At 43.2% G+C, this 18,614-nt stretch overlaps 2 long non-coding RNA genes and 1 pseudogene across 2 annotated transcripts in view; all 3 read right to left on the bottom strand.

Annotated features, from left to right (window-relative positions):
• LOC137218234 (uncharacterized) overlaps positions 1 to 18,614 on the bottom strand; it is a 147,540-nt gene that overhangs the window by 18,533 nt on the left and 110,393 nt on the right. The window lies entirely within an intron of this gene.
• On the bottom strand, positions 6,890 to 18,132 carry LOC137218236 (uncharacterized). The gene is made up of 3 exons (XR_010940558.1): positions 15,394 to 18,132; positions 8,784 to 9,241; positions 6,890 to 7,130 (listed from the first exon to the last, which is right to left on the bottom strand). It is a non-coding gene; the product is annotated as an uncharacterized lncRNA (long non-coding RNA).
• LOC137218224 (NOP protein chaperone 1 pseudogene) lies at positions 12,173 to 13,023 on the bottom strand (annotated as a pseudogene).

The following is an 18,614-nucleotide window of genomic DNA, read 5'->3' as shown; positions in this document are numbered from 1 at the left end:
CCTGTAGGTTCTATTCAAGACAACAGAGAGAGGAGAGTTACTTAGCTAGTAATTTAAAGAAGGAATCTCTGAGGCACTGACATTTAACCTGAAAGTGAAGCGGTATAAGTGTAACTGGAACTATGTATGTGTATATCAGGGAGGAGATGAACAGAGACGAGAGCACTCATTGTAGAGATAAAATCGATGCTTGGTTCTGTTTGTGTGGTTCTGGGACGTTATGTCGATGACTGAGCCCCAAAATTAGTGGAGCTGCTATCTGAAACTGCAGACGAGAGGAGGAGTAGTTTTTATTTGGGGAGGAAGTTCCTGGCTTCTGTCTGATATACATTTCATTGTAGGTGTCTGCTTCCCATGCAGTTATGGATGAGACCTCAGAAAAGAAATCTAGTATTCGTTTTTACGCATTATTATCATAGTGGTAACAGGAGAAGACTGAATAATTATAACAGTTTTCGAAGATGGTGTATATAGTAAAAAGAGAGAAGAGGGCTATAATGGAATCTTGAGATGTTGAAATAGTATTGTTTGAGGAGAACTGCACACAGTACACTGGCAGGAACTGACTAGTTTAAAGGCAGTGGGGAGTTTGTGATGTCAGAGGACCTTGGAAATATAAATTTCCTGACGGAGGTCATAGTCCAATTCTGCTTGGATCCAAGTAAAATACGAGAAACATTCATTGGATTTAATCACGGAGAGATAACTATAATGTTATAAAGGTTTATGTATACGCAAGTCAACAGTAACAGGGAGATCACCCCTAGTAAATAAAACTGTGGGAGGGGCGCCCAGAGATTCTCACTAATCCTGCACTACTCTTTCAGTTTACTTTGGAAAGAGGAAATTCATTGGGCAGGAACTAGAGAAAAATTGGTTCAGAGATTTTGTTTCAAGAATGAAGAAACTGAAAAAGATGAAAGGGAATGGACTGGGAAGAGAGGGGTGTTCGCTGGTAGAAGAGCTTCAGTTTACAATTAATAATAAAATATCCTCCAGAGAGTAGGAGGGAAGGGGATACATTTGAGAAAAATGCGTTTATCCAGGCATAGAAATGACTTTCAGTTTAAACAGGAGCGGCATCGCCAATGGGTGAAGATTCAGGAATAGGTGTTGACTTCATGACAGTGAGCTGACACATTTCTTCGAATATTCTACTTCATCTGCATGGTAGGAGGTGAACACACTGTTGAAAGTGAGGGAAGGTGAGAATTTCAGGGATTCAAAGAAACAAGGGGAACATTCGAAGTGTGTGCAAAACATGGGAGAATGGTTTATGATCATGTCCTGGTAGGATGCAGATATTTATAAAACTCATTGGGAGATACGTATGATAGATGCAGCCATAGGAAGAGGAGTTTTTTGTCATCTCTCATTGGGGTCTTGATCATCAGCTGTGCTGAGAGGTCAGAGGGACCTGAGAATTGTTCCATAAAACTCAGGAGACATGGGAATGATCGGGAGGCTGGGTCAATGCACTGGAGGATTCCTGTGTTGGGAGAACCTAAGCACGGTAGTCATTGTGTGAACAGACTGGAGGGGAAGTGTTATGATAACAGGGAGGATTCCAGCCACTGATTTGATAGGCGACATATCCAGGTGAAATTTGAATCTGGGATCCACACCTCAACACCAGCATATTTAGGAATTTGAGATTCAGAAACAGCCTGAGCTACGTTTGAATTCTAGCTCTGTAATTTTCTAGCTGCATGATCTTCTCACATAAGCAAAATTTCAGAACCTAGCTTATGTTACTTGTTAAAAGGTAACTAATCTATAAGTAACAGGGTTGTACTAAAGATAAATGAGCAAACGTAGGTAAATCTCAATCACAGGGTCTCAAAAGGAATGTTTTCTCTTTTCAGAATCTCAGGATCAAAGGGCTGTGATCCACCCCTCTTCCTGACACATTATCAGTATTTGTCTATGCAGTAGTTAATGATTAACATTGACTTGGGTAGCACTTGACAGTTGACACATACTTTCCTATAGAAATATTATGAAGTGAAGAATGTTTCTCCCCATGACATTTAGTAGGACAGAACTCCACCTACTCTTTCGCTAATGTATCTGAAGGTGTCGACTAAATTTCACCCCAAATTAAACTTCACTCTATATTTGATGAGCGTGTCTGCCCTGTGTGGATTGTGGTACCCAACAGTGGGCTTATGATGTACGTACTCCTGCTGCTTTCCTGTGCAAGGGGTTTTTAGCCCTGATTTGTGTGACAAGACCTTCCAACAAGACATGAGTCCCTGGATTGTTTTCCCCACCATGAAGTAGATCCAAAGTGGCCTGGCCACATGGTCCAAGGCCATGGAGGGCAGCAATAGGGTTGAGGCCCTCATGTTGCTTGATTCCCACATGGGGAGGAACCAAGGTGACTGAGGGCAAGGGCATCCGGGGTGTGGGGAGAGGGCACAGCAGGGAGGGTGGGGCCTCTGAAGCACTGGGGCGGGTGTTGGAGAAAAAATCCTGGTGCGTTTGATCAAGAATTATTTCATGAAACATTTGAGAGTGGTGTTCTTTCTGTGGAGTCAACATTCCCCAACTGATCATTGTGCGGGTTTCCTGCAGTTTGGTGTAACTCCTAGGAAATGAACATTAATGAAATAACTCTGAAAAAGTAGCTCTAATAAAAGTACAACACCCAAGGATTTTCACGTTTTATGTGTAAATGAAAATATTACTGTCTTGATTATGTGCAGTAGCCTACACTGCCTTATTGTTGACCCTGGAGAGAGGGGGTTCACCATATCTACACATGCTCAGGGGTTAGGTGGTAGAGCTCATTCCCAGGTGAGTGGCTGGGGATTCATGCCTGGAATGCCTAACAATGCTTTAAATGCCTGGATTCTCTTGGTTGCTTTCCCTTTCCTCATCTTTACCTGCTCAGTTTTTCATCTGACCCTGCATAAGTATGCAGAGGCGGACAAGTGTTGGCTGAGTTCCTTACAATGAAACAACATGTGAGAAGAGACTTATTTTTATTCTTGAATTGGTCCGTCTTTTGCCAAATGGTCAGGTTTCTCCTTTTGGCCTGGATCTTCTAAGTACACCCATGAAATACTAATGCCAGTTATGTTCACCACCCTGTTAGGGAGACTGATGTGGAAATAATCTCCTTCCGTCATTCACACCCACTTGTTCCAGACTCCATTAGTGCTGTGACTTCACAGAACACATGGGAGAGATTTTCACTAAAAACAATAAATACAGCCCTTAGCCTCAGTAAAGAAAAATTCCCTAATTACCATGTGAATGACTACAACAGCCTTAGGTGTATGATGAACACAGGTGATAGTAATGAGAGAAACAAGTTTGCAGACCCGGGGTGGTGGTGGGGGGGTGGGGGGTGGAGCAGATGTGAAAGGTGCTGGGGTGGAGGTGGATGCTGGACAATAAAGAGTAATGAGGAATTATTTACTATTTCTAATTTTTAAAATATTAAACTTTTTATAGACTATATTTGAACATTTTTAAGTCTACAAAAGATGATAAATAAAATTTCCTTCCTTCACAATAACTCAATTATCCTATGTGTACTTTTCTTTTTAAAGAGTTTCCTATTTATTTATTTATTTATTATTTTTGGCTGTGTTGGGTCTTTGTTGCTGAGCACGGACTTTCTCTACTTGCTGCTAGTAGGGGCTACTCTTCGTTGAGGGGCACAGATTCCTCATTGCCATGTCTTCTCTTATTGCTGAGCACGGGCTCCAGGCGCGCATGCTCAGTAGTTGTGGCTCACGGGCTTGGCCGTTCCGCGGCACGTGGGATCCTCCCAGACCAGAGATCAAACCCATGTTTCCTGCATTGGCAGGTGGACTCTCAACCACTGCGCCACCAGGGAAGTCCCTCCCTATGTGTTCTTCACCTTTGTTCAAACTTGAAAATTGAATGTAACATATGCAGATTATTCTTTTCTTAATTGTAACTGTGTATTGAGGAGAAAGTGTATGATAGAATGAAATGTAAGGCACTGGACAGGAAATGACAGATTAGGGAGCTCGAAGCCCTCACTCCCCGCCAGTAACATCAATACAGCCACCAGGGTTTGTCAGCACAGGGGACCCAAGAAGTGGCAACAATGATCTCTTTTCTGCTCCCACCACTCTCAGACCTGGCAGGAGTATGGATTACCTGCCGATATGTGTGTGTGCGTTTCTTTTTTCTTGGTGCCACAGCTGGACTTGCTGATTCAGCCTGCGTGTTTTTAGAAAGCAATGGCCATGTTGCGCTACCAATACAGTGGCCCCTCCGTCGCTCTTGTGTCTTTGGGAGTTGAGTGCACACAAAATTTGTATGATGGATCCAGACGCGAACTTCCAGTTGTCCTCTTGGCTCATACCTGCTATGTCAGGGGAATGTTCTTCCCTTGGGAAATCAGCTCAGAGCTTTTGGACAGAAAGGCTGCACAGGTGTAGGTTGGGGCCAGCAACCCTCGGCATGGACGACTGGGCAAACCAAGTGAATTGCTAAGGGTTCCTGATATGAAGAAACAGGCTGAGGACATAGGGAGGCCAGGCCTGCAGAGTGAAAGTTCTTCTTGCCTGTAGGTAGCTCTGGGTGTGGGTGGAGGAGAGACATTGAGGGGCTGAGATGCCAGCTGCCTGTCCCAGGACTGCAGAAGGAGGGGGCAGAAAAGCAGGAAGTGTGGCTCATGTTTGTTTCTGACACACTCATCGTTCTGGTTCTTGACTCCAGGCTGTAAGGAGGAATTTACTCGTTTTGCAAAGTTGCTTTACCTATTCCAATCCTCTACTTTTCCATTTACTCTTTTCAAAAGATATATATAAACTCCCTATTTTCATTAAACAGCTGGTCATCAACATTTTTTCCAAGTCAATACCTATACATCCAGCTCATTTAAAAAAAAATCAATAAACCAAAGCACAAAGTGATATTACTGTATTGTCTGAGTGTACTTGAAATTTACTTACCTGGTCCCTCTCATTGGCTGTTTTCTAAATGTTCTGTTCTTAAGTAATACTGATATCAATATTCTTAGTACACATGTATTTGCACAAATGTTCCCACCTACCCACTTCTTGTCATTTGACTTTGCTTGTGGAATATGTAAAGATCAATTAGGTGGTCAAGTTATCAATCGTTTCCTTTACGGCTTCTGGGCCCTGCTTTTGATGTTTTAGTAACATCTCCACTCTGCAATTACAGAATAAAATGTCGTCCGTGTTTTCTATTGGTACGTTCATGGTTTCAGCTTACAGTTCACGCAGTCCATCCCCCTGCAGAATTTTCCTTGTTTACAGCGGCCGGCGGCCCAAGAATAGCGTGAAGAGCGCGTCTCCTTCGCGGCAGCCTCCCGGCACCATCCTCCCAGCTCCTCGTCTCCCGTCTGCTGCCGGGGTCGCGCCGTGTCGTGCCGAGCCGGGCGCTAGCTCCGAGGCGGACTCCCCGAGACGAGCTCGGGCGTTTGGGCGGCCGGCACTGCACCCTTGCCTTTCGGCGATCGGGATCCGGCCCGGGGACGTTCGAGCCGGTGGTCGGGCGCCACCTGGCGGCCGCTTTTATATCGTCCCTTGTCTCCGGAGCTTCGGCGATCTTCGCGAGAGCTGACATTCGGACGCCGGGCGCGAGGCAGCGTTCCGGGAGCCCGGCTATACGTGTGGCGACTGTCCCGGTGGTCCCGGGGCATGGGCTCCTCCTGCGTTCGCTGGAGATTGGGTGTGTAGGTTTACGAGGATGTGAGCCTTGCCTCGCTCCCTAGTGTGGTGTGAGGGCTGCCTGGCTTGGTCGACCAGCAACCGCCCGTGCCCCTCTGGCCACGGGAACTGAGCGGACTCGACCCTACCTGGGCCGCCCGCCGCGTTGTGTAGGGAAAGGTTCTTGCGAGCCCTCCGGAGCGCCTGAGGCTCGATGGTCCGTCCTTCTGAGTCACTTTAGGAGCGTTCATTTTCTACCACTTCGGTCCACCAGCGTCCCACTCCGGACGTCGGGAACGCACCGGGCACGGGCGTTGAGGCCGTTGGAGGGCCCGATGTGCTTGTTGGCTGTCGCGCTTGGGTCCCGGTCTCCGGGGCATGGGCGCATGCTGCTCTCGCGGGATTTGGACGGGCAGACATGTGTAGTGTGAGGCCGGCGCTGCGCTCCCTAGAAGTCGTTGAATGGTGGGTCTGCTCGTTTCGACCGGCACTCCCTTGTGTCTCTTGCGCGTGAAACGCCCACATTGAAGCATGTGGTCAAGAGAGGGTATCCATCCACGAAGTCGTCCGTGTGGCCCGTTGGTCGTACTTCCGCTTTCCAAGTGTCGCCTGAGAGTGGTTCAAAGTCTCCTACGGACGTGGACGCCGACAAGTTTCCGCCGGCCTTTTCTCTTGATCCCTTTCGCCCTTATTCCCAAATATGTTTTTCTCCGCAGTGGGTAGGGCCCGAATGGCGTAACGAGGAGGCACTGGAAGTGCGACCCTGGCCTTCACGTCCTCCTTCCCACGGGACCGCCACGCCCCATCCAATAGGACGCCCGGTGCTGCTTCTTGGCCGCCTTGGGAAAACAGTGCGTCCCGGTCCCGTCGCCGTGGTGGAGCTCCTCCCCTGCGGTTACTTTCTCCGAAATCCGCGAGAAGCTGTCATGGGGCTCCGCAGACGGTGTTCCCCTGCAGGCCGAGCTGCGTCTACGGGGGAGCGCCCGGCGTCCCCACTTCTGCTGGCCTCGTCGGCGAAGCGATTGTGTGGACCAGGTTCTCTCACCACAGGTGAAAACAAGGACAGTCGCAGGCGAGAGAGGAGGGTGCTACAGGCGCAGCCAGGGTTCCGCCTGTGGCTTGGTGGTTGGAGAAGCCTAACAAATGGGGAAATGGGGAGGAGCTTGGGGCGTCTGGTGATTGTCGTGAACAGGCACGAGGCGATGCGCGGTCCTGGGTTGGCGCGGTTGTCAGAGGCTCCTCGTGAGAATCTCGTACCGGAATGGCCTCTGAACGCGCGTGTGGACGAGGAGACAACCCGGGGAGAGAAATGGGACCTGTGGTGGGCCAGAGGGGATGAGTTCGGATGGGTGGAGGCGCACCTTCTCTTCCGTGCCATCCAGATGTATCCCGGTGGTTTTTCCTCCATTTGGTTGTTACCTGGCGTCCGCTGCTGCAAGGACGACTAGATGACCATACAGCATTGTCCTGGCAAGAAACAATTTCAGTGACTTGAGAATTTGTTTTGAGATCCACTAGTGTAGACACTGGTGAAGTGAGAAATTCTGAGATCTACAGAACCGAAAATTACTATTGTCGTTACTCAACTGTATTGTAATTACCATTGTTTGTAATTAGTGATAAAACTGAGTAAAGTTGAGTCACACAGTAGCTGATTAATTGGAGATGATCAAAGAGGGGTTTTCAGTATTTCGAAGTCCTGCTCAATGGGCAGAGGGCAAGGTGGAGACAGCAGGTATGTGCCAGGTAAGGCTGTGACGGGTGTGAGAATAAAGAGAGGTGCTGAGCAGATTATGGAGGGTTTCTGAATGGTACAAGAGGCTGGAAAGCATTCTTAAAGATATGTGGGGGGGCAGATCTGATAAGTTGCAGTATACAGAAAGAGAAAGGCTCATTGCTAGTCTCCACAGAAGGATTCAGCAACAGAGTATCTTATCAAATGCTCTCAGTTAAAAACCCTCCAGGTAATAAATCCTTTAGAAACATACCCTGCACATTTGCTAGCAGCAGAATTATGCATTGCTGCATTGTTTGTAATATAAACGGATTATTGAATATCAGCGTGCATCCCAACGTGGATTGGCAAAGTGCATTATAGTACGTCATCCATTCAGTGCACTGTCATGCAGGAAACGATGTCTTGATAGAGGATAATTTGCAAGATACTGTCAAATGAATAAAAGCAAGATATAACAGCACCGTGCCTAGTATTCTATTTGTTTTTAATTAGGGTGCCAAGGAGAAATGTATATTCATATTTGCTTGTATGCACATAAAGACACTCTGGAAGTTTGCTGTGGGAAACCAGATACACGGCTACCTGTGGAGGGCAGGGGCTCCTGGGCAAAGAGGGGGAGGCGGTGTGGGGCACAATGTAATGCAATTTTCAGGACCTTCAAACATGTACATGTACTACAACCTCTCTAGAAATCCAAGAAATTGAATTTTTTAAACCTCCAAGGATTAAAATGCATTTACTATTTCTACCAACTGAGTACATGTCAAGTTTGTTTCACCATGGAGCTATGCCTTCTCTAAAATGTCTACTCAAGTCTTCCATGGTGATTTTGACTATTTTCCCTTACTTTGGTAGCAGACAAAGAAAACCAGGGGAATCAACGGATGTGTAGTTCATCAGCCCCTGCAGTGGCTCCCTGGCGTTTTTCTTTCAAATACTTTATACACTGTGTTTTCTGGTGCTATTTTCATAAGTTTTATTTGCAAGAAAGAGGATAGAGGATAAATAAGCTGTATTAGGGTTTTGCTAGTGTTGCCAGAAGAAGATAGTGCAAACTGGGAGACTTAATTTTCTCACAGCTCTGGAGGCTTTGAGTTCGAGATCAAGGTGTCTACAGGTTCAGTTTCTTCTGAGGCCTCTCTCCCTTGCTCGCAGGTGGCTGCATTCTTGCTGCATCCTCAGATGGACTTAACTCTATAAGCTGAGTGTGCATGGCTGTGTCCTAATCTTCTCATAGGGGGCACAGCTCTGGGTTAGGGCTCACCCTTGTGACCCATTTTAACTTCATCATCTCTCCTAAGGCCCTATCCCAAATACAGTCACATTCTGAGGTACAAGGGTCTGGACTTCAATATGTGAACTTGCAAGGTTTCCGTTCAGACCTTAAGGGAAGCTGCTCCCTGTTGGTTGAAGCAGAAATCTCAGAGGAGAGAGGAGTCTTCCCACACGGTCTAGAACTTCTTGACACAGCCAAGTCATGACCCATAAGCCTGATTCTGTGGTTTTGCATGTCTCTGTGACAGAGAGTTTAGGTCAGGGTATGACTAAGGAATTATGTCCTCAGTACATTGTCACTAAATATTTCTGCCTTTTGGAGGCCAGGTGTTCACAAAAGTAAAGAAGTTATGTTTTGCTCAGCAAGTTCTTGGCCTTGGAAGTACACAACGCACTGAGGAATCAGCCTAAGTGTCTCCCATATCCTGATCAGGCCATGGACACAGGAGCGGGAGACAGCCATTAGAGGCCACAGCCTCGTTGGGAAGCAGGTGCATCACCAGTTTAGCTCAATCAGATCTGTGTTCTAGGTGCTGAGCTTCAGGAGGGCGTCAGTCCTGGGACACTGTGGACACGATGCAGAAAAATTACCTTAAACCCTGAGTCCTACTTAAATAGAAAAACTGTGAGATATTAATTCTTATTGCCTCCACTGAGCTATAAACTTGGTGAAGGTGGTTATGTTATACGTTTCACCTCTTAGTCTCCAGAAAATTCCACATGCTGGAATCCTGGAGACTCTCAATAAATATTTGTTACTTTAATGAGTGGTGTGTGAGAGAGCTACCTGATTTTTCTTGAAGACTCTTGTCCTATGATAATTTACAAAATCCAGAACACTTGGGAGATATGTTCTCCCTTAAGTATCTGATGGATACTGTGGACCCTCCACCTAGTAATGCACATGCACAGACACAAACACATTGCTGCAGTCGACCTCAAGTGTTCTATTTCCCTGTTTTCAAGCTCATAGACCAACCCTTTAGCCTTCTATATATATGGGCTTTATACTCGTTTTGTGTGTGTGGGTGTGTGCATACATCAAGAAAGAAAAAGTTAATGGATTTAAAGGGAGAGAACACATCATGTAACTCCTGCCCTCTCTCAAGCCAATCTGACAGCAGATAAACTTAGGACATAGGCATTCTCCACGGGGACCATCTCTTTTCCCCAGGTCTTTATTTATTTTTCTTTATTTTTAACATCTTTATTGGAGTATAATTGCTTTACACTGGTGTATTAATTTCTGCTTTTATAACAGTGAATCAGCTCTATAGCCTGGTCCTTACTGATTAGCACCATTCTCATTGGAGGAAGAATGGAACTCGGGAGGGGGACCAAGTCCCTCTGACTTCCCTGGCTCAGGGTGCAGAGAGTGGGAGGGGCGCCCCAGCCCCTGCCCCTGCCTCTGTTTACTCCCTGAAAAGTAGGGGCCACAGCCTCAGCTGCAGAAGCAGAAGAGCCACTCCTCTTCTCTTTGCTTAGTGTTCTCATGCAATATCTCTTCCAATATTTTCACTTTCAGCATATGAATGTCCTTACTTCTGAGTGAGTCTCTTGTAGACAACATATAGTTGGACCCTTTTTATGTCTATCTTGTCCATCTTTGTTTTTTTAATGTTATTAAATAGTCACCTCTATTTTAGTATGAAACATAATTTTCTTTCTTTATATTTAAGTCTTTAAGACCTACATAATTTATCTTAGTATCCAAATTTGTTTAAAAACAGCCACCCCTGACTCTGTATATTAAATAATTCAACCATTTTACACTTACTTAAAACGACATCCCTATCACATATTAAATTTTTGTTTTTCCTTTTCCTCCTATGTCATAAGAATGTCCAGAGGAACTGAATTTAGTTGACTTCTTTAACTGTATAGAATACCTAGTCGTATTATATGAGAAGGCCATAGCAGGAGAGAAATATAATTCTACACACTAATATGTATTCTAGACTGACTAGTCTCTTTCACTGACCATCAGATTATTTCTACTTGGCTTTGTATTTCCAGTGAAGTTACACTTTCATATCCGCATGGATAGCATGGCTTAAAATGCCCTGTACATCCTCAATATACCTGTAAATTCATTTATCGACATCATTCAGTGCCTACTGTGTACATGCACCAAGCTAAGGAGTGAACCAGACAAATACAACTCTTCCCACAATGTGGCATGAATATTATCTGGTAGAAGCCAATCCTTAAATATTCACACCAATAATCCATCACAGCTGTGTTTGGTGCTACAAAGTATACCCTTTGCAGCTGAGAAGTCTCGTTTCCAGATCTGTTCACTTCTGCATACTTTGAGTGCACAGCCGATTTCCAATTCCCAATGGAAAATACCAGAAGGAACTTGGAGAATTATCTTCAGAGTATTTACAAGATGTTATAAGCTAATGAGAGGAGTAGGAAAAAATAATTAAAACAAACCCCTAAAATATTAGGCAACCAAGTCTCAGAAGCTCAATGCACTTGGAGACAGTCCTTTAAATGCTCAGGTCTATATCCTGAGCAAAGCCAGGCCCATGACAGATGAGGTCCCAAACAAGTTAAATAAGATCAAGAATGTGGCAGAAAGGCAACTCCAATGCAGGATCATTTTGCCTTTTGAAAGGGAAAACCTGTTACTACCTCTTTATGTACTGTGACCTGTTTTCCTGGGGTGTTCCTATTCTCTACAATTAATAGGTTTCAAAACTGTGGGCAACTGGAAGGAATAATTTTAATAGCTGAAACAAACAAAAAATTCCTTTATGAGAAAAAGAAAACCAAAAAAAACACAAAATTTTCCAACCAGCAAATTTTACATGCATTGAGAGGCTACAGAGTCACTGACGGTGATTAAACCACAGAGCACCAGTTTTCCAGCTCAAAGTGGAAAGGATTTGTATTTTTTAATTAAAGTAGATATGTCTGAGCGCATCTAAATATAAGTAATTCTTTTCTTTGTAAAAAATTTCTCCCTCGGGGTGGGATGGGGAGGGTGGAAGGGAGACGCAAGAGGGAGGGAACATGGGCACACATGTATACATATAGCTGATTCACTTTGTTACAGAGCAGAAACCAACACATTATGTAGAAACTATACTCCAATAAAGATGTTTAAAAAAAAAATTCTCCCTCACTGAACCCATTTTGATGGTAACAAATAAATATGACTTTATAATAACCTAAAAAGAAACCCAACCTAAGTTTTTGTTTCTTTTGTTTTTTCAGTACGCGGGCCTCTCACTGCTGTGGCCTCTCCTGTTGTGGAGCACAGGCTCCGGATGCGCAGGCTCAGCGGCCATGGCTCACGGGCCCAGCCGCTGCGTGCATATGGGATCCTCCTGGACCGGAGCATGAACCTGTGTCCCCTGCAGTGGCAGGCGGACTCTCAACCACTGCACCACCAGGGAAGCCCCAAGAGGCCTATTTAAAACAAAAACAAATGGGTAACTTGTATTTTTACTTTAAAATAAGTTTGAGATTTCTGAAGTCTATGCTGATGAAAGAGGATGCCAACAAATTCACTCATCACCATACATAAAGTTAAGGTTTCTAAACTAAATCTCTTTAGTGTGAGATCAAAAACAGTCTACTCTTAGAAGATTCACCAAATACTATCTCTTCCAACTCTTTAAAAGCTAGCTTCTGTTTCTCCAAGAAGCAAAATACATTCATTTTTGCAAACAAACACTATAGGTATCTGAAATGCAAAATAACCAGCAAGCCACATTCTTTTCCACAGAATTAGCGGGAACTATCACCTGTTTCTCAGATTGTTTATGTCCCTGTTTTCTTTTTTTTCACTGGCAGGACGGTCCAGAACCTCTATTTTGCCTTTTCCATTTTCTGAATGAGGAAGCTTAATTGTATCAATGGTGACTTCACCTTCAGAAGAGGTGCTATCATCTTCATCCTCAAATTCTGAACTGTCCTCTGAACTGTCTTGTGAATTCTCTTGTGAACTGTCATCTTCTTTTGAATCAGACTGATTCATCTCAAACAAGGTCATATCCATTTGAGTAACTTTTCCAAGTGTGTCAATATTTTCAATATTGAAATGACCAGGTGGTGCAGCTGCCATTTCTTTCCTTAGCTTTTCATTTGCCTGAGCCATCTGTGGGAGAAAGCTCTGTACTTGGTCCAATAGGGGACTCCTCTCTATCCTAACTGTTTGAAGAGTGGAATTCTTTCTGGAATTACACTTGGAGTTGATGAGCAACCTGTCCCATATACCTCTGCGGCCGCCCCTGCCCTCCATCAGCAGCTCTCTGGACACCAAGACCCTGGAGCTGTCCCGGGAAAACGATGAACAGCTCGCATCGGGCTGGGATTTGCCGTGGGCCTCCCTGCTGCTCGCCCGTCTTTAGAGCAGCCCCTCCAGGCCCAGATGCCGGAAAAAGGCTGGGGACATCTTTGTTTTTTAACTGATGAGTTTAAGCCATATATATATATATATATATATATATATAAATTACTGATATGGAATGACATTTACTTGCCAATTTGTTTTCTGTAATGTCATATAGCTTTTCTGTCCCACATTTTCTCACATACTGACATCCTTTTTTCTTACTTTTTGTACTCATTTTCAAAATTAATTTCTTTGGCTGTGCCAGGTCTTAGTTGTGGCATGGGGGACCTTTGACCTTCTTTGCAGCATGCGAACTCTTAGTTGTGGCACGTGGGATCTAGTTCCCTGACCAGGGATTGAGCCCAGGCCCTCTGCATTGAGAGCGTGGAGTCTTCGCCACTGGACCACCAGGGAAGTCCACTGACTTGACTTACTTTTAATTTCCTTCTGTGTATATTCTATAGATAATCAATTTGTGGATACCATGGAGGTTACATATAAAATCCTATCAAACTAGCTTAAACTGATATCAACATAATTTTAATCACACACAAAATCTCTATTACATCTCCAATTACATTACACATTAATTACATGTTATTAATGTCACAAATCACATATTTACACATTAATTACATGTTAGTAATGTCACAAGTCACATATTTATACATTGTTTTCTGTTAATGTAGATGTACGAATTCGTTATTTGGGGATGCTATAACAAAATGCCACAGCTTGGGTAGCTTATAAACAGAAGTTTATTTCTCATGGTTCTGGAGGCTGAAGTGTGAGATCAAGGTGGTTAGGTAAAGGTCTTTTTCTGAGTCATAGACTTTTCATTATATCATCACCTGGAGGAAGGGACTAGAGAGCTCTCTGAGGTCTCTTTTAAAAGCACACAAGAGACTTCCCTCGTAGGCCAGTGGTTAAGAATCCGTCTTCCAAGGCAGGGGACATGAGTTCGATCTTTGGTCAGAGAACTAAGATCACACATGCCAAAGGGCAACTAAGCCCATGCACCACAACTATTGAGCCTGTATGCTGGCTCTACAGCCTGTCTGCCACAACTAGAGAGCCTGTGTGCTGCAACTACCGAGCCCCCATATCACAGCTAGATATGAAGCCTGTGCGTCACAACAAAGATCCCACGTGCTGCAACTAAGAGCGAATGTAGCCAGATAAGTAAATAAATACATATTTTATAATAAATAAAAGCACACACATTATATTCATGGTGGCTCTGTCCTCATAACCTAAGCACCCCCCAAAGACCCTACATCCTAATACCAACACATTTGGAGGTTGTATTTCTGACATATGAATTTTGGGAGAAACAGTCACGCAATAGCAATACATTTATAATTATTTTAATATTTTGGTTTAAAAAAATATCCTAGAATAATAAAAAGTGTAGCTACAAGTCAAAATTATAGTGTTTTCTCTATTTGTCCATTTATTTACCTTTATAAGAGACATATATATTTTCATATGGCCTCAAGTTACTGGTGTCCTTTCATTTGAACTTGAAGTACTCCCTTTAGCATTTCTTGAAGGATAGATATTATGGTACTGAACTCCTTCAGCTTTTGTCTGAGACTGTCTCTCATGTTCCTCATTTTTGAAGAATAATATTGTAAGATATAGAATTGTTGGTAGGTAGTTCCAGCCATGCTTTAAGCATATCATTTCACTCTCTTCTGGCCTGCAAAATTTCTGATGAGAAAGCAACTGATAATCTTACTGACAATCACAATTAAGTGGATCATAATAATTGTCACATATAACTTTGTTTATATATATTTCTTAATGCTAACCTATTTACAAAAGTACTTATTGTTTCAAAATTTTGTATTTATCATTCTAAGATTACTTAACAAATCTATATTTTTATTCTACTTATTTATAGAATAAGAGGTTATTAGCCAAAATTATGAATTCATAGATGAAATGTGTGGTAAAACATTCTTGATAAGCGTTTTTCCATGTCTGAGAATTTTGATATGAACTCCGGCTTTTCAGTTTGATTTTAGCATTGATAGATCCAGTGTGAGGATTCAATGTTGACTAAGGAATTAAAAATCCCTCAGGGCTCTCCTTCATTCATTACAGTAAAAGTGTTTCCTATGCTGTGAAAAATCATGTGTATGTAAGTCTATTGAATGATATTCTCCAGTTAAAATGATCTCCATATCAGTTACATACACATAGTATGTAAATCTTCTGCATGGATTTCCCCCCTTTGTAGCATTTCTACTAGCTATCATCAAAATTCAGTCTAATTTAGTCCATAAAGTGAACACTTTATGCTGGTCTAGTGTTTACACTGCACTGTAACTGAGTTCTATGAGTCTGCTGAATTCCTAACTTACCTCATTCCCAGGTTTCACATGTGGATGACCAGGGTTCACACCTGAAGAAATTTACTATTTTCTTACAGCTACATTGTTCCACCAGGAAAATAACTTGCCTGGATATCATTTCTTGATTTTAATGGTCACAGTATTTGCTTGAAATAAGACAAAAATAATAATTAAATTAAATAAATAAATAAGAAACGACACATGTGACATTAGGGGGATTAAATTGTTGAAAAGTACATTACATGGGGAAAGAACATGAATTTGAGGAATATACCAGTGAATAGAAACATGGTTTAGAAAAATGTTAATAAGATGTTCAGTGTTTAGGTAAAAGAAAAATAAAATAAATTCAGACGCTACAGGGAATATGAGAGGAAAAATTATTAAAGAGACCGTGGCAAAGACAAAAACATGAAATTTTAACTCCCACGTGGACAGGAATTTTGCTTCTCTGAGGTGAAAAGTACAGGGGGAAACGTGAAGAGAAATTGATGTGTGATGCATAATGACAGAATCTGGATAATTTGACCCAATGGCTTCACATACATTTCTAAAAATATCCTTTAGTCGAGCCAACCTCCAGTTGACATTCCAAGTGTCCTGCTCTCTCCCCACACAGAGCACATGTGTCTGGAGCTGACTTGGACCCCAGCCTGGGGAAACCCTCCTCTTCCCTCCACACCTACTCTTCTTGCTCCAACTGGGAAATTATATCTGTTTTGCAGAGCGGATGCCCTGATACATGTGGGAAATGCTAGATGGATTTAAAGTTCTGTGCTGAGAACAGTGCATGCAAGCACAGGACAAATGTCAAGGCTCAAGTGTGGGGGCATCAATGGCAGCCCAAGTTCGAGCACCCTGAAGGGGGGAAACACTGAAGGTTGTCACCCGACACTTCACTCAAAGACAGTAAAAGTCTCTGGTTGCTTCTCTTCTTGCCCAAGAGGAAAGACAGTCTGCAGGCTGCCTAGACGTCTCAGCCAGGAAGGAAGCAACGTTTTCATAATGTGGTTAACACTGTTTTCTAACACAATCCAATAAACATAAGACCCATGAGATTATTACTTGGAGTTCATGTAGAAAGGGGGATACAAGCTGTCATGTGTTTTTTGCTGTGTTCAAACCTCATAGTAGTCACCCGAGCAGAAGAATTACTTAGCAACATAAAGTCACTTGTCTGTTAGATAAAATAGCCCTCATCTGTGTCCAGTATTATTCTGCGTGTTGGTTGCAGACTAGTAAGGTATACGTGAGATTGTGGTAATGGAGACTTTATCTCCATGCAGGGACAAATGTGCTGTGATAATTAAAGGAACACATTCATTGCAGGTTGCTCTAAGTGCTGCAGAAGCATGAGTCAGGGACAAGAGTGCAGCAGCACATGTGGAAGCTGCAGAGCCTATCTCAATAAGACATGCATAAGGAAGTAAATAAATATTGAGAGACGCACTCAGAAGATGAGACAACGGGCGTCCTCCAGCATCACATCTGTGTACATCTTTCTCTGCAATATGTCCATCAGTTCCTACTCTTTATGAGTGAGTTCTACAAACACGTTCTCAAAGGTCACTGATCTCTAAAGCCCCGTCAATGGCTTCTCTGGGCTGATATGGCATGTGCCGTTCATACATATTCAGAAATATATATACTGTGAAGAAATGTTACTAAAGGAAACATATGAGGTGTTGTGTAAAATAACCTATCAATTTCCCAAGAAAGTGGTAATTCAACTTCCAGATGGGTTATTATAAAAATTTTACATGCAAATTCATAAGTAATATTCTCCTCCCAATTCCAAGTAAGTCTGTAGGTGCATCAAAAGGCAATCAATAGCCCTGATCTGCCACTTTGTCAACTGACAGGCAGTGGGGATAGAGATAGAGCTAAAGCTCCATGTACATTTTACGTGTTTTTTTCACATATTGAACGTGTATCTGGAGTCCTGCTTTTCTTTCCCAGGTTAGAGCTGCAGACACCAGTCGTCAGAACTCATGAGATTTGCTGGCTCCATGTGTCAGGAAAGCCCAGGATCAACTTTGCTCTTCTACATAGTTCTCTCCTCTGGGCTTGCAATATGAGACTTAAGTCAACCCACGCCCTCCCATGGATTTCTTTTACCTGCTGCTGTTTAGTTTTGCTCTATTTATACCTTCACTATGCAAACCTACAACTTTGGCTGCTAACCTAGGACTCTGACTCCAAAATACCCCAGGAAACTTGTCATTCAATTAGGGAAGTCTATAATCCCTCAGTCCTTAAGTTTATTAGTATTATGATTGGTAGTAGTACAATTAATATCTTTATGATTGTAATCACTATTGATATTATTATTTATCACTATTGTTGTTATTGCATTTCTTAAGTTTCTCTGCTCATGAATGTATCTAATTTACTGAAGAGTATTGTGGAGGGTTTTCAACAGACTTACATACACATGGTGCTTCCTGGTTCCTGCTGTACTTATGGGTACTTGTGGGTCAGAGAGCCTCCTGAGATACTCAGACTTACCCAGTGGAGGAAGAGACAGCTGTTACTGGTAAGTGAACCCCAGGGAGGACACTCTTGACTTTATTGAGCCTCTAGAACAATGTTTAAGTCCTCTTAAGTGACCAGAAAGTGGTGCCAGTGCAAGAGCCCTGGAAGACACCCTTGTCCTGCCAGACTCAGCACAGGATTTTCCACCTCAACTCTGTGCCAGGAACTAATATCATGTCTCCTGGGAAGACTGGAGAAGGTGTCACACCTGGAGTCCAGTCCTCCAAATTAGAAAAGTCAGCCCAGGAGCTGACATTGTGACAAGTGAGAAGTAAGGGGAGTATCCTTGACATGCCTGAACCTGGGGACATGTTTTAAATTCACTCAGGGGTCCAGGAAAAGCTGATGCAGCACTGGCAGACATAGAGATGGTGATGTGCCTGTTCAAGTAACCATTTCTTTTTCTAAGTCCCCCAGGGAGCCCCTGCACTGTTTGTGCCAATATATCATCCTCCCTGCTGACCCAGGATCACCTGCTTGTTTTCTCCTCTCAGAACAAATTTCTTTGTGCAAACCTAGCATTCTGACTCTACAATATCCCAGAGGACATCTGATATAGGTACCCTGAAATTTACTTAGAGGAGTCTGTACGCAAATCTGCCATCTTTCTAAGTTTACTTTTCTCTTTAACAGTAGTAATGGTAATATCATCATAATTCTCACTATTATTGTTTTTAGTCCATTTTATTACCTTT

This window comes from Pseudorca crassidens, unplaced genomic scaffold, assembly GCF_039906515.1.
Source record: "Pseudorca crassidens isolate mPseCra1 unplaced genomic scaffold, mPseCra1.hap1 Scaffold_64, whole genome shotgun sequence".
Taxonomy (NCBI): domain Eukaryota; kingdom Metazoa; phylum Chordata; class Mammalia; order Artiodactyla; family Delphinidae; genus Pseudorca; species Pseudorca crassidens.
Note: the sequence above shows the minus strand (reverse complement) of the source record. Positions and strands in the feature narration are given on the sequence as shown.